Consider the following 16,455-nt stretch of genomic DNA (forward strand, 5'->3'; position numbering starts at 1 on the left):
GGAGCCGCCGCCTCGCCGGAGCCGGAGGTAGCCGCCGGTTTTCTCGCAAAAAACCGTTCGGTTTTTCGTCGGTTTTTTTTTGGATCGGTTTTTTTTTGTTTAGGTTAATTAGCGAGCGTTTGCTCGGTCGTTCGTTTAATTGAACGCGTTCGTCGTTTAGATCCAGTTAACGAACGTTCGTTCGTTAATCTGTTTGACGTTTTTCTTTTCTCGGATTTATTCCGCGATTTTTCTGATCGCGATTTCTGATCAGATTTTCGAACTGGTATAACTTTTCGCTCGTTTATCGGAATCAGGCGATTCAAGCGCCTAGAGTTTCGTCTCGAAATTCTCTTTCCGTTTAACCAACTCAAACAAGTTTTCTGTTTCTGTAAAATTTGACCTAGGTCCAGATTAGTAAACGAAGTTTGTTTCTTTCGCTGTTTGACTTTCGTTGCTTCGTTCGATTTGATTCTTTTTGCAAACCGGAGTTCTTAAGTTGAACTTTCTGGTTAGTTCTCTTATTTGAGTTTTACCCGTGCATTAGATGAGTACTTATTGTCTGCTTGTTTGTTTACGATAGAGTACCCGGAGTGCGCCGCTTGCTACTTCGAATCGCTAGGTTTCGCGGATCATCAGCAAGGCAAGTAACACTTTGATCATACCCCTTTTACTACCCAGTTTTATTGCATTAGATCAATCCTCAAACATTGCATGATTATGATCTAATTAAATTGTGGGTATTGGGAAGTAGAAGAGGTAGTACCTATCACCTGTTTCATTATCAAACCTTTGGGAGTTACTTCTACGTTTGCTTATATTGCTATGCTATGCTTGTAGACGTGGATTGGGTTTGAGAGATATTCACGACAGATGTGAGATTGTTAATTAACAGTTTACTTAAGGTGGCAACTAAAACTCACATCTGGGTGGATTGAGGTACCTGGGTATTCCAGGATTGCCTGTTTTTTTTTGGACCGCCACCCAGGTTCAAAGGGATCATGAGATTATTCATGCTAGAAACATCCGTGTGCAGCCACAAGCTATTATGGGCTCTAGCATAGTTGATTAAGTTGTGTGAACTCTTACAGTGGTAGACCAGCAGATGTAGGGGATGTAGGTGTACCGGTCTACCCATCGTAAGGTGCTAACGCTTCTGAAAGACTATGTCTCGGTCATCCGTTTCTCAAACATTATGTAGTGCGAGAATCAAGCGGAGGCGATCGGGTCTTGTGGGGAAAAGTGCGCAAACCTCTGCAGAGTGTACAATCTAATCATGGTTAGCCGTGTCCCCGGTTATGGACATCTTGAGTATCTAGTACTTGGATTATCATGTGAATCTCATCATGTTACTTTAATTAATCTTGTTGGGTTAATGATGATACTTAATTGGGATTGAGATGCTGTCAACCATCTCAATGTTTAACAACCACCATGATAGTTAAATAAAATTTATTTCTTTGCAGTAGGGAAAAACTGGCTTTTCGCAAAATTGTAACCATAGAGCTTTCTACCAGCCATATATGCATGTAGTATACCATTATTATGTTCATTATTCTCTATGTGTTACATTGCCAGCATATTCCATGTGCTGACCCGTTTCCGGGCTGCAACGTTTCATGTTGCAGACTTTTCAGATGACGAGTAAGGTGCCTTAGGTCGTGGTCTTATACTCAGTGATGCCGTTGGAGTTGATGGACTCACTATTCTTCCAAGTCTTCCGCTGTTATCGTATTAGATGGCCTTAAGCCATATTTATCATACTTATTCTCTTTTGAGATATTAGTTGTAATAAGTGTGTGGTTGCTACTCTGTTATAAATCCTCCATTTGTACTGTGCGTGTCAGCATTACTAATCCAGGGATGACACTGGTGCACAGCAGCACAGACTGTTTGAGGTCTGGTCGCTACAAAGGTGGTATCAGAGCACACGCTGACTGTAGGACACGACCACTAAGCTTAAACCCTAGAACACTACTCTCTTCTCATTTCTGACTCCTCTCCACTTTCTACTCTTTTAGGAATGGCGAATGCAAGGAACAAGTTCATGCAACCAGATGAAGATACACCTTTTGGACGACACTTGAAGGAAGTCACTAAGTACTTGAACATATGAATACCAAGCATCACGGGAACCTACAACGCCACACTACCAGAAGAGGAGAGCTGGAAGATTCAAGTTCAAATTCCAGGAATGACGTTTACACCAGTCACTGAGCCTATAAAGTTTTCTTTTGAAGCACCAACTTGGAGTTTAGGGAAGAGCATGGCAGCCCACATCTCTATGGGACGCATTGGAGAAGTCTACCACAGGGAGCTTAAGGATACTATTTATCAGTTTTGTGGACGCCGAGACGAGCAATGGGAGATGATCAGCACCAAGAAGGATGGATCAATTGCAGATTTCATCCAGGAGCAAAACCAACACATTCGTCGCCAGGAGAACCAGATGTGCTCAGACATGATAGATCTGAAGAAGGCATTGACCAAGATCAAGGAGTTGGAGGAAGAACTCAAGGCTACACGCGAGGATTATTTGGAGGAAATCGTCGCACTAGTAGGGAAGAATGACGACCTGGGGAAGAAGATTGGAGTATTCATGAGAAATCCAGCATCAAAAGGAGAAGATGATGAATGCGCTTGCCCGGATAACTACATCATCATCGACGACACCGACTCGGAACCAAGTGAAGATGACTTTGTTGATGAAGCTGGAGCAGATATCATGGAGTCTTTGACTGATCAAAATTTCTAGTAGACCACCATATCAGTAGTAGTATTCCCCCATGCATATAGTATAGTTCGAGCACTTTTGTAACGCTAGTTAGATTGATTGTATGCATTGTTTGATTTGATTGAGTGATATTGATTGTGTTTGTCTCATGAGCATATGGGTAGTGTTTTCTCTCTAAACCTCATTCTATTCTAAACTCTCATCTTTTCTAAACCTATCAGATGCCTCCGAGACGCGACACCGGATTTGTTTTCCCACCGGAGATCACACAGTTGATTCAGCAGCAGAATGCCCTGATGCAAGTGTTAGTACAGAACCAAGGCAACAACAACAACAACCCACCACCACCACCTGTTGATCACTTAGCCCGTTTCTTGAGGCTAAATCCGCCGGTGTTTTCCAGCAGCACCGAGCCGATTGTTGCAGATGATTGGCTCCGCAAAGTTGGAAGGGAGTTGACCACTGCAGGATGCACAGATGCGGAGAGAGTGCGTTTTGCCGCACATTAGCTTGATGGACCCGCAGCATCATGGTGGGAGAATTACACAGCCACACACCCTATTGACACTGTCACATGGGACCAGTTTCTGCAAGCTTTTCGTACAGCCCATGTTTCAGCAGGAGCTATGGCTATGAAGAAGCTTGAGTTTCGCAACCTACGCCAAGGAGGACGCACCGTAGGCCAGTATGTGGAGGATTTCAGTAAGTTAGCACGTTATGCACCAGATGACGTTGCTACAGATGCAGCCAAGCAGGAGAAGTTTCTAGAAGGACTGGATGATGAGCTGAGCATGCAGCTAATGGTAGCAACCTTCAATAACTACCAGGAGTTGGTAGATATAACACTCATGATTGAAGGGAAGCAGCAGCAGATTGAAAACCGTAAGAGGAAGTATGGACAAGGGAAGTACAATTCTGGAGCTCAGCAGAAGCCACGTTTTACCCCAAAATCGGGAGGACAGTTTCAGCATACCCATGGAGGAGGTAGTTCGCACAACCATAATGGCTCCAAGAATGGTAATGGGAACGGAGGAAGCAACGGACAGAACCGTACCAACCCTTCAACCCCAGCTAAGAGAGACTTGAGCCAAGTCACTTGCTTTAAGTGCCAGAAGACTGGACATTACGCCAATGAATGTCCTGAAGCCCAGAATGGTAATGGAAATGGAAGCTCTGGGAAGAAGCCGAACCCTTTCAACAAAGGACATGTGAACCACGTTTACGTGGAGGAGGTTGAAGCACAGCCTGATGCAGTAATAGGTAAGTTTTTGGTTAAGTCATTTACTGCACTCGTTCTTTTCGATACTGGTGCATCGCATTCATACATATCAAGGGGATTTTTGGATAAGTATAAGTTGCCCACCAAGGTTCTTAAAACACCTATGTTAGTAAGTTCACCAGGAGCAGAGTATATGGCAAGCCAAGGATGTTTTCAGATGCCATTGGCCATAGGTAGGCATGTTTTCCCCTCAGACCTAATAGTTTTGGAGTCGCAAGGTTTGGATGTAATTTTGGGTATGGATTGGCTATCGATGTATGGAGGAAACATCGATTGCGCCAGTAAGACGATTTCGCTTACCACCCCAGAAGGAAGAAGGATTAAGTATGTATCTCGGCATATGCCGAAGAGAACTCAGGTGAATTCCTTATCAGGAGTTGTACAGGAGGAAGTACCAGTGGTGAAGGATTACCCGGATGTTTTTCCAGAAGAGTTGCCAGGCATGCCACCGGATAGAGACATTGAGTTTCTGATTGAACTTTTGCCAGGCACAGGACCAATATCTAAGAGACCGTACAGGATGCCCGCAAAAGATTTGGAGGAAATTAAGAAGCAGATTAAGGAGTTACTGGATAAAGGCTATATTCGCCCAAGTTCGTCACCTTGGGGATCACCAGTACTTCTAGTGGAGAAGAAAGATGGATCGTTGAGGATGGTTGTTGATTATCGAGGATTGAACGAAGTGACCATCAAGAACAAGTACCCACTGCCGATGATGAATGATTTGTTTGACCGCTTACAAGGAGCTAAGGTATTTTCCAAGATCGATCTATGATCAGGATACCACCAGTTGAAGATTCGAGAGCAGGATATACCTAAGACGGCTTTTACCACCAGGTATGGGCTGTATGAGTATACCGTTATGTCATTTGGTCTGACTAACGCACCTGCCTATTTTATGAACCTGATGAACAAAGTGTTTATGGAGTTTTTGGATAAGTTCGTCGTGGTGTTCATTGATGATATTTTGGTCTACTCAAAGAATGAAGAGGAGCATAAGGAGCATTTGCGTTTGGTACTTGAGAAACTCAGAGAACATCAGTTATACGCCAAATTCAGCAAGTGTGAGTTTTGGCTGAAGGAAGTTGGATTCCTCGGACATGTTATATCCGGAGAAGGAATAGCAGTAGACCCCGCCAAAGTTGACACAGTAACAAGTTGGGAATCACCCACGTCAGTTGGAGAGATCCGGAGTTTTCTTGGACTTGCAGGATACTACCGGAGGTTCATTGAGAATTTCTCAAAGATTGCAAAACCCATGACTGAGCTATTGAAGAAGGTCACCAAATTCAATCGGACTGAGGAATGTGAAGCTAGTTTCCAAGAGTTGCAGAAACGATTGGTTACATCTCCAGTGTTGATTCTGCCAGACCAACGCAAGGATTATGAAGTTTATTGTGACGCTTCACATCGAGGACTTGGAGCAGTGCTTATGCAGGAAGGAAGAGTTGTTTCATATGCTTCACGACAACTTAAACCCCATGAGAAGAATTATGCCACGCATGATTTGGAATTAGCAGCCGTAGTGCATGCGTTGAAGACATGGAGACATTTTCTCATCAGAAACCCTTATGAGGTGTACACGGATCACAAGAGTTTGAAGTACATTTTCACGCAGAAGGAGTTGAATCTCAGGCAGAGGAGATGGTTGGAGCTCATTAAGGATTATGATATGAGATTTCATTATCACCCAGGGAAGGCTAACGTAGTAGCAGATGCGTTGAGCCGCAAGAGCCATGTCAACACACTCATGACAGGAGAGTTACCCCAGGAGTTAGCCGAGGATCTTCGCGAGCTATGTTTGGAGATAGTTCCAAGAGGCTATTTAGCAACGTTGGAGATTCAGTCTACCCTGATGGAAAAGATCAGAGAAGCTCAGAAGACAGATAAGGAAATTAACGAGATAAAGGAAAAGATGAGAAAAGGAAAAGCCAAGGGATTTCGTGAGGATGAGCACACTACCTTATGGTTTGAGGACCGCGTTTATGTGCCTAATGATCCGGAGATCAGGAAGTTGATCTTGGAAGAGGCCCATGATTCACCGTACTCGATTCACCCAGGAAATACCAAGATGTATTTGGATTTGAAGGATACTTTCTGGTGGACCGGTATGACGAAGGATATTGCGGAGTATGTAGCAGTTTGTGATGTATGTCAGAGAGTGAAGGCAGAACATCAGAAGCCAGCAGGATTGCTACAACCATTGCCGATACCCGAATGGAAGTGGGATAAACTAGGCATGGATTTTATCACGGGATTGCCCAGGACTCGTTCAGGCTATGACTCAATATGGGTTGTAGTCGATCGTTTGACGAAAGTAGCTCATTTCATCCCAGTGAAGACCACCTACAGCAGTGCTAAGTTGGCAAAGATATACATGACCAGAATCGTATGTTTGCATGGAGTTCCGAGGACCATTGTATCAGATAGAGGAACCCAGTTTACCTCGAAGTTTTGGAATCAGTTACATGAAACTTTGGGAACCAGGCTAGAATTCAGTATAGCCTTTCACCCACAGACAGATGGACAGACCGAGAGAGTCAATCAGATTTTGGAAGACATGTTGAGAGCTTGTGCGCTAGATTATAGATCTAGTTGGGACGACAATTTGCCATATGCAGAGTTTTCTTACAACAACAGTTATCAAACCAGTTTGAAGATGGCCCCTTTCGAAGCTTTGTACGGAAGGAGGTGTAGAACACCATTGTTATGGGACGAAGTTGGAGACCGTCAGTTGTTTGGACCAGATTTGATTAAAGAGTCTGAACAGAAAGTGAGGTTGATTCGCGATAGGCTCAAGGTAGCCCAGTCCAGGCAGAAGAGTTATGCGGATTCTAAACGTAAGGAGACAGTTCACGAAGTCGGAGACAGATTTTATCTTCGAGTATCACCACTTCGAGGAGTGAAGCGCTTTGGAGTTAAGGGAAAGTTAGCGCCCTGTTTTGTAGGACCATACAGAGTTTTGGAGCGAATGGGAGAAGTTGCTTACAAGCTGGAATTGCCTGAAGGATTGTCAGGAGTTCATGATGTATTTCACGTTTCCCAGTTGAAGAAGTGCCACGCAGAGATGGTTGAGATACCACTCAGAGATACAGTGCCACTGGAAGCGATTCAGTTGGAAAGTGATTTGACCTATGAGGAGAAACCAGTTAAGATTCTTGAGTATGCCAGCCGAGTCACCCGCAGCAAGGTTATCAAGTTCTGCAAAGTTCAGTGGAGTCACCACACTGAGGATGAAGCCACCTGGGAGCGAGAGGAAGATCTACGGAAGAACCACTCTCACCTATTTTCTAGCCAACCCGAATCTCGAGGGCGAGATTCATCTTAAGGGGGTAGGTTTGTAACATCCCAAAATTTCAATTTGGAATGTTATACATTAGATCATCATTGCATATCATATTTTAATTTCATTTTGGTTTGATCCTAGAAATTCTACGCAACTCAAGGACCCACGAAGAGAGTTGGGGATTTCGTTATTTTCGTATTTGAGATTTATCAAATTTTGAAAATAGGATCATTTGGTTTTATTTATTTTATCCTCAATTATTCCAATTATAAAATATGAGAGAGGGAATAAAATGACTTTCCCGAAATATAGGAATATTGAAGATTTAATAAAAAATCAAATAAGATTTTATTTCGGAGTTTTCGGATATTTTATTTGAATTTAGGAAAAAAGTGCATTTTCCAAAGTTTCATTTAGGCCCCAAATAAATGTTCATCTTGTCCGGCTTCATTTTAGAAGCCGGGGAAAATTTATTTCGGGTTTTTGAAGTCCGTTTGGTATTTCTTTTAATCATTTTTTTGCGCGTAATTATTAAAAAAAAGAAACCGACTATGGGTCGTAACCGGTCAGGACTCCGCCTGACCGGGGCTTTATATAGCATCGAGCCGGCCCAGCCCAAGGCCAAACCCTAGCCACCTTGAGCCCCGCGCCGCCCCAGCCCGACCCCGTCGCCGTCGCCGCCTCGCCTCGCCATCGACGCCGACGCCGATGCCGCCGCCGTCGCCGCCGCCGCCGTCCCGCCGCCGGAGCCGCCGCCTCGCCGCAGCCGGAGGTAGCCGCCGGTTTTCTCGCGAAAAACCGTTTGGTTTTTCTCCGGTTTTTCATCGGTTTTTTAGATCCGTTTTTTCAGATCGTTTTTTTTTGGTTTAGGTTAATTAGCGAGCGTTCGCTCGGTCGTTCGTTTTATTGAACGCGTTCATCGTTTAGATCCAGTTAACGAACGTTCATTCGTTAATCTGTTCGACGTTTTTCTTTTCTCGGATTTATTCCGCGATTTTTCTGATCAGATTTTCGAACTGGTATAACTTTTCGCTCGTTTATCGGCATCAGGCGATTCAAGCGCCTAGAGTTTCGTCTCGAAATTCTCTTTCCGTTTAACCAACTCAAACAAGTTTTCTGTTTCTGTAAAATTTGACCTAGGTCCATATTAGTAAACGAAGTTTGTTTCTTTCGCCGTTTGACTTTCGTTGCTTCGTTCGATTTGATTCTTTTTGCAAACCGGAGTTCTTAAGTTGAACTTTCTGGTTAGTTATCTTATTTGAGTTTTACCCGTGCATTAGATGAGTACTTATTGTCTTCTTGTTTGTTTACGATAGAGTACCCGGAGTGCGCCGCTTGCTACTTCGAATCGCTAGGTTTCGCGGATCATCAGCAAGGCAAGTAACACTTTGATCATACCCCTTTTACTACCCAGTTTTATTGCATTAGATCAATCCTCAAACATTGCATGATTAGGATCTAATTAAATTATGGGTATTGGGAAGTAGAAGAGGTAGTACCTATCACCTGTTTCATTATCAAACCTTTGGGATTTACTTCTACGTTTGCTTATATTGCTATGCTATGCTTGTAGACGTGGATTGGGTTTGAGAGATATTCACGACAGATGTGAGATTGTTAATTAACGGTTTACTTAAGGTGGCAACTAAAACTCATATCTGGGTGGATTGAGGTACCTGGGTATTACAGGATTGCCTGTTTTTTTGGACCGCCACCCAGGTTCAAAGGGATCATGAGATTATTCATGCTAGAAACTTCCGTGTGCAGCCACAAGCTATTATGGGCTCTAGCATAGTTGATTAAGTTGTGTGAACTCTTACAGTGGTAGACTAGCAGATGTAGGGGATGTAGGTGTAGCGGTCTACCCATCGTAAGGTGCTAACGCTTCTGAAAGACTGTGTCTCGGTCATCCGTTTCTCAAACATCTTGTAGTGCGAGAATCAAGCGGAGGCGATCGGGTCTTGTGGGGAAAAGTGCGCAAACCTCTGCAGAGTGTACAATCTAATCATGGTTAGCCGTGTCCCCGGTTATGGACATCTTGAGTATCTAGTACTTGGATTATCATGTGAATCTCATCATGTTACTTTAATTAATCTTGTTGGGTTAATGATGATAATTAATTGGGATTGAGATGCTGTCAACCATCTCAATGTTTAACAACCACCATGATAGTTAAATAAATTTATTCCTTTGCAGTAGGGAAAAACTGGCTTTTCGCAAAACTGTAACCATAGAGCTTTCTACCAGCCATATATGCATGTAGTATAGCATTATTATGTTCATTATTCTCTATGTGTTACATTGCCAGCATATTCCATGTACTGACCCGTTTCCGGGCTGCAATGTTTCATGTTGCAGACTTTTCAGACGACGAGTAAGGTGCCTTAGGTCCTGGTCTTATACTCAGTGATGCCGTTGGAGTTGATGGACTCACTATTCTTCCAAGTCTTCCGCTGTTATCGTATTAGATGGCCTTAAGCCATATTTATCATACTTATTCTCTTTTGAGATATTTGTTGTAATAAGTGTGTGATTGCTACTCTGTTATAAATCCTCCATTTGTACTGTGCGTGTCAGCATTACTGATCTAGGGATGACACTGGTGCATAGCAGCATAGACTGTTTGAGGTCTGGTTGCTACAGGCCGGCTGTTAGCACTCAGCCGGTCCGCCATCTACCAGCAGGGTTTGCGCCGTTACCACAACCGGAAGGTCAAGCCAAGATCCTTCCAAGAAGGCGATCTTGTGCTCCGGCTGATCCAGCGAACAGCCGGCCAGCACAAGCTCTCGGCCCCTTGGGAAGGCCCCTTCGTCATGAGCAAGGCCCTAGGCAACGAATCCTACTACCTGATCGACGCACAGAAGCCGAAGGCACGCAAGAGAGATGATTCCGGCAAGGAGTCGGAACGACCATGGAACGCCAATCTCCTCCGAAGATTTTACAGCTAAATGCAGTATGTACCACACCACCTTTTGTATTAAGTACAAGACAACGGGCCCCCCCGAGGAGCACTCGGGGACTACCCTCTTTTATCTATGTATGATGAGCGTCATACCTATGAATGTATTACTACATTTGTTATCCTGTCCGGCACGGGGTTCGATCAGTCGGCCCGGGGACTTGCCTCCTTGAGTTATATTAAAGTTCTACCTGCAGTCAGACAAGTAGTGTGCCGGCACCCAAGCCCTCTCTTGTTGAAAGTCGCAGCTCGAAGAATCGACTGTTCGACTGGCATGAGCCAAAGGCAGGAAAGGATGCCCACACAAAAAACGGCTAAGGACTAACGAACTTATATAACACAAGCCGGCCTCCCACTCCGCCAACCGGCTGTCAGAACAGCCGGCTGGCTGGCTTCCGATTCACCTTGCTACAATCTAAAAAAGCTAGAGTACTTGCCCTCCCAAACGGCCAAGCCCTTCCCCAGCCACAGACTGCAGAGCAGCTGTCCGGCTGGGAAGGCGGAGACCAAGAGGGGCCGCAAAGGAAACAGCCAAAGGATGAAAAGCAAATACAATCGGAAGGCAAGCACATGCATGATTATATTTACACAAAAGGCCTTCGAAAGGCTGGCGTTCAACATAGTTTGAATACACCCCCAGTGGGTGGAACTGCGCAAATTTAACAAATATTGTTCAAAGAGCAATAAACAAGAAAGCAAAGACGACGGATCAGGCCAAAGGTGCAACAGGCGAGCTGGGCAGGTCAGTGGAGATGGCAGTGCTGGCTGGAGGAGTGGCCGGCTGGCGAGTCTCGGCTTGATCATCACCGCTGCAGGCGGCGCGCTCGCACGCGCCTCGTTGCTAGAGGCACGATCAAGCTGAGGCTGGCCGGTCGCTCCATCGTCTGGCACGGTGTCTTCACCATCCTCTCCCTCCTCCTCTTCGCCCTCGTCACTCGATTCGATCTCCTCCGCCGAGTCTTCACCATCCGCTGGGTTCAGCCCAAACCACTCCTCCGGCTGAGCAACGCCGTCATCATTCACCTCAGGGGCAAAGGCACTGGTGTCGGTGTAGTCGGCGATCGCCGAAGCACGCTAGATGATAGCCAGCCGCACCGCCTCCAGCTCTTCGTTGGCCTCCTGCCGCCAGGTGGTCAGCTGGGCCAAATCCAGCCCAGGGTACAAAGCTCGGACGAACTCCAGCGCCTGCCTGGCGCCTGACCGAGCTGCAGAAGCCTTCCAGGCCTCGAAGCGGCCAACCGCTACCTCTAGCCAGTCGGCAGTCCGACTGGGGGTATGGGGAATCACCTCGCCGGGCCAGAGGGCGACCAGCATTTGCACCCAACGTGCAGAAGACGGCGGAGCACGCGGTGAGCTGGCTGGAGGCGGGCTTGGATCGCTAGAAGCTGCTCCTCAAGCGACCGGCAAGAAGCCGGCGCAATCTCAGCCCCAGCCTGCCTTTGCGCGTCGCGGCGGGCCTCGACGACTTGGTTGGCGGCAACGGAGTAACCAGGGAAATATTCTGCGCAAGAGAAGAAAGGAAGAAAACACAAGGTCAGAAAATGGACCAAATGGCAGGCGGCAAGCAAAGGGACGAAGAAGAAGAAGGCCTACCGTCAACCAAATCTTCGATCCGGCCGTAGCCGTCGCTCAGCGCTTGCCTTGCCTCAGCCCAGCTCGCCGCCTCGGTCTCGTATTCGGCTTGAAGGGCGGCCTCGCTGTCCTGTGCCGCCTTCAGGGCCGCCTTATGGCTCTCCTCCTGGTCGGCCAGCTTCTTGACCAAGCGGTCACGCTCCTAAGCCAAGGCGTTGCACTCAGCTTCCTTGGCACGAAGGGCGGTCTGGGCCCCACCCAATTGCTCCCTCAGGTCAGCATTGGCCTCTGCAGATATGGTAAAGAAAGAAAAAAGGGCAAGAAGAAAGAAGTCGCCAGGGAAGATCCGGCCCGACTGCTCAGCAATCGGCCCGAATCTCGGGGACTACACCCAGTGGGTGCGCTGACGCGCCCCCACGTGAGATAAAAGACGAAGCACTTACTCCGGCTCTCGGTCAGATCAATGGTCTTCTGGTTCAACTCCCGGACCTGGGAGTTGAAGGTAGCCGCGCGGAGGTTGTGATAGTCCTGCAAATAGGACAGAGAAGCAAATAAGAGCAAGATAGCAATCAAAGTCTACCAAGAAGTTCCAAGCCGCCTGCTCAGCAGCCGACTCGGAACTCGGGGACTACACCCAGTGGGTGCGCTGACGCGCCCCCACGGAAGAAATCAAGAACAAGAAACAAAAAAGTGGGAAGACTCACCCGAATGGCTGTCCGTGTCGCGAGGAACTCTTGATTATACCGTTTCATCACGGTGGCTTGGGATTGAAGCCGGTTCCGGACTTCTTGCGCCGCCACGTTCAACAAGGCCGTCCCGCCACCCGGCGTCCATCCCGGCGAGCTGGCGCTGGCCGCCTCCAGATCCTGGGCCGACGAGCCAGAGCTCGCGGCCTTCTACGGGCCCGGCGCCGAAGTCGCCTTTCCAGCGCGCTGGCACGATGGCGACCGAACCACAAGGTCTGTCCTCGCAGCCGGCTCGCCTCCAGCCGGTTGCACGGGCGGCTCGCTAGGCCGGCTACCTTGGTCCGCCCCAGTCGGCGATGGCGGTGCCGCCTCCCTCTCCGGGACGACGACGTCGCCCTCCTCCCTCTCCACCGCTAGCCGGTCGCCACCGGCTCCCTCCGGCGGGGGCACCGGGATCTCAGGCGCCACAGGGCGAAGGGGGACGACAAGCAGCGGAGGCTGGTTACGCAGGGCCTCCGCCGCCTTCTGTGCGGCTGCAGCCTCTGCCTGAGCCTTGGCCGTTGCGTCGGCTTGTGCCTCCGCCGACCTCTCCTTCATCTCCTGTGCCGCCATGGCAGCGGCCGCCCTCAGCTCCTCCGCCTCCCGCTCCACCCGCGCCTCCCGCGCATTCCGCTTCGTTGTCGTTTGAAGCTCGGCACGGGGGTCCACGCGGCGGGCGCTTCCAGACCTCCCGCCGCCCCAACCACGGAGGCGGCAGCGGTCCGCTCAAGAGAAAGCGGAACCCTATATTTTTTAAGTCAAGACAAGGACTCAGAAGAATATCAACGAAAAAGAAGAAGGAATATGTGAGAGAATTGACACTTACGCCGAAACCATTTGCGGCTGCTTCACCACCTTGCAGAAGCGGGCAGGCTTCGCGTCCGCCTCGTCCCGCCTGGTCGCCGCCGCCGCGCTCTTGGGCTTCTTCGGCCGACTGCCGCATAAGCCCGGCGCGGCCCGGCGCTTCTGCACGCCGCCTCGGCCAGCCAGCGCGCCAGATGAGCCCGAGCCATGCTGATCGGATGCCGGCTGGCGGCGCGGGACGACCTCCGCCTCGTCATCATCCGGCCAGTCGTCGAAGCTGGCTCCAAGCCCGGAACCGCCTGCGCCTCCCCCCTCGATGTCGTCGTCCAGAGCGGCCGCCCCCAACTCGGGGTCGTCCGAGTCGTGCGTCGTCCGGTCGGGGAGATATTGGCGCTCCATCCCCGCTACCCCGGCAGCCGGTCGAAGGAGGGGGCTCTGTCAAGACAAGCCGACTGGTCAGTGTCGGCCAAGAGAAGCTTGATGACAAAAGTAAAGAAGATAAGAAAAACAAATTTTACCAAAGGCGGCGGATTGGCACGGGAGTACGGCTCCTTGCCAAATCGCCACTCGTCGGCGAGCTTGCCATTCGCACGGTAGTTCACCATGAGAGCTACCTCCGCATGAGGCATCTCCTTGGTGCACATCCGACTCGGATCGAGTTGGCCGCTCATTTGACAAATCATATGAGGGCGGCCTTGGAGCGGGAGCACCCGGCGTGCCATGAAGGCGGCCAACAGGTCGGGCCCGGTCAGGCCCTCCGACTGGATCATTACCCGGAGTCGCGCGACGGCGGCGGCTCCAGCCGACGACAGTGTTCTGGCCCGATAGGACCATTGGGGCCGCCTCCCAGCCGGCGGGCCGGCTGCGTAGGCCGGAAAGTTGACGGAGTCGTCTTGCGGAGCGACATTCTTCACATAAAAGTAGGATTTCTGCCAGAGCTTCACCGACTGGATCAGAGTGATGGGAGGAAAAGGGTTATCGGCTACCAGCCTCCGCATCGCGATGAAGGCGCCGCTCTGAGCCGGCACGCCCCTCATGGCGGTACCGAGCTTGGAATGGAAGAATTCCCCCCAGAGCTCGAGGGTGGGAAGGACGCCGAGGAAGCCCTCGCACAAGGTGACGAAGGCGGACAGCAGCACCACCGTTTTTGGAGTGAGGTGGTGCGGCTAGAGCTGGTAGAATTCGAGGAAGGAGCGGAAGAAGGCGCTCGCAGGCAGGACAAGGCCGCGCAGGAAGTGCGAGCGGAAGATCACCCGCTCGCCCTCCTCCGGCGCCGGCGAGATCTCCCGCACCGGCGCAAGACGGACCCGCACATGCTCCTTGCCAGGCAACCGCCGCGTCTTGCGGAGGAAGTCGATGTGGTCCTCGTGGACGTTGGAGCCGTCCCAATCTCCGTCGTGCGACATGAGGGCAAGAAGCCGACGAAAAAGATGCAGCGACAGCGAAAGCATGGCCCCGCGGCGGCGAAGCTGCGGGGTAGGGCGAAGACTAGAGGGACGGCGCGGTAGCGAGGGGCTACGGCGATGAAGAAGAAGAAGGAGATGGCGGAGCGAGGGCGAGCGTGCGAGCGTCTGCCGCACCTCCTCCTCCCCTATTTATAGCCTCATGCGGCGAAGCCGAGGAGGCGAGGCGTGGGAGGGGGCGTGGGATTAACTGCGCCCACTCCCCCACGTCCCGCGATTATTGCGCCCTAACGGCGTGCGGCAACTGCCGTTGGAAGGCGAATGGCCCGTTTTGGGCCACAGAAGATCCACACCCGGGCCGAGGCGTGGAAGTGGCGGGCCCCGGCCTGCGGCAGCGTCCCGTCATGCGCGTGGGCTGGCAGGCTCTCCCAGCCGGAGGGCGCCACATGGTGCGCATGCGGCAAGCGGCCGGCCCGCAACCAGGCGCGCGCGCCAGCTGATTCCCGCCTTCAGATTTCGAGGCCTCACCAAGACGGCGCACCTGATCAAAGCCGGCTCCTAGCTGCTGGCTCCTCGAGATAGGAAGCTGATTAAGCTTCTCGTCCTCCTTTCAGCCGCGAAGCCCAACCAGCTTCGGGGACTACTGTCGGAGTAAATGACCACGGGTAGCCTAACCGACCCCCCTGGTTCTTCAAAAATTATCAGGCCGATCGAGCCTTCAAGCACCCAAAGCACGGGGCTGCCTTCCCCTGACCGGCTATCTCACAGGCTGACTACGGGGAGGCGGCCCGACCTTGAAACCCTCCAGAAGCCGGCCACAAGAAGGTCGACTCCAAGAAGCCGGCCACAAGAAGGCCGACTCCCGGCAAGCGGCCAAGATTGCACCCTCAAGGAGTGCACCCACATAACGGTGACAAGACCGGGCGTGGCTACAGTAAAGTCTGCCACCCCCGAATCCCGGAGCACGCATGGCCACAGTGCGCCGTACGGGTCGGCCATCCCCTGTCCGGCACAGCACTGTAGCCATGTTGACCATGATGCCACCCACGACAGGTTGTCAGCATGGCCCGCGGGCGGCAGGCCCCTTCAGCCAGAGAGACGCTCGAAGACAGCCAAGCCCCCCAGTTGGCCTGGGGTGTAGCCGGCTCCCAACAGCCGGCTACCTCACTCCCTCGAAGTATGTGCATCATTAAGAAGACAAGACGAGGTAAGGCTACAGTGAGAGTCCGTCGGACGGCGGCTTTGTAGCCATGCTTACCTCAGCAAAGCCCTCGTCATCAGGGGCGAGGCTACAGTAACCAGCAGCCGGTGGGACCCACCAGTCAGCGGGCCCCAGCAGCCGGCGGAGAAGCCGGCGGGTACAGACACTAACGGCCTAGACCCGCATCCAGTCGGATTACCATCGTACCCCTGGGGGGTAGGCCTATATAAACCCCCAAGGGCACCCATGCAAAGGGTTGATCTCTTAGAGTTTTAGACACCACGTAGAGAGAAAAGGAGAGCTAGCCTTGCCCTTCTTCCTCCTCTAGCCAAACAGCTCAAGGAGCCACTTGTAGCCCCTTGTGTTGATCTAGTGATCATGCGGAGACCCCGCAGAGCAGGACTAGGGGTGTTATCTCCACGGAGAGCCCCAAACCTGGGTAAGATTCGCCGGCGTGCATGTGTTCGCCTTATCCCATTTCCAGGCACCGGCGATGTCTTACTGGCTCCCACA

This window comes from Triticum aestivum, chromosome 2D (genome assembly GCF_018294505.1).
Source record: "Triticum aestivum cultivar Chinese Spring chromosome 2D, IWGSC CS RefSeq v2.1, whole genome shotgun sequence".
Classification (NCBI taxonomy): Eukaryota; Viridiplantae; Streptophyta; class Magnoliopsida; order Poales; family Poaceae; genus Triticum; species Triticum aestivum.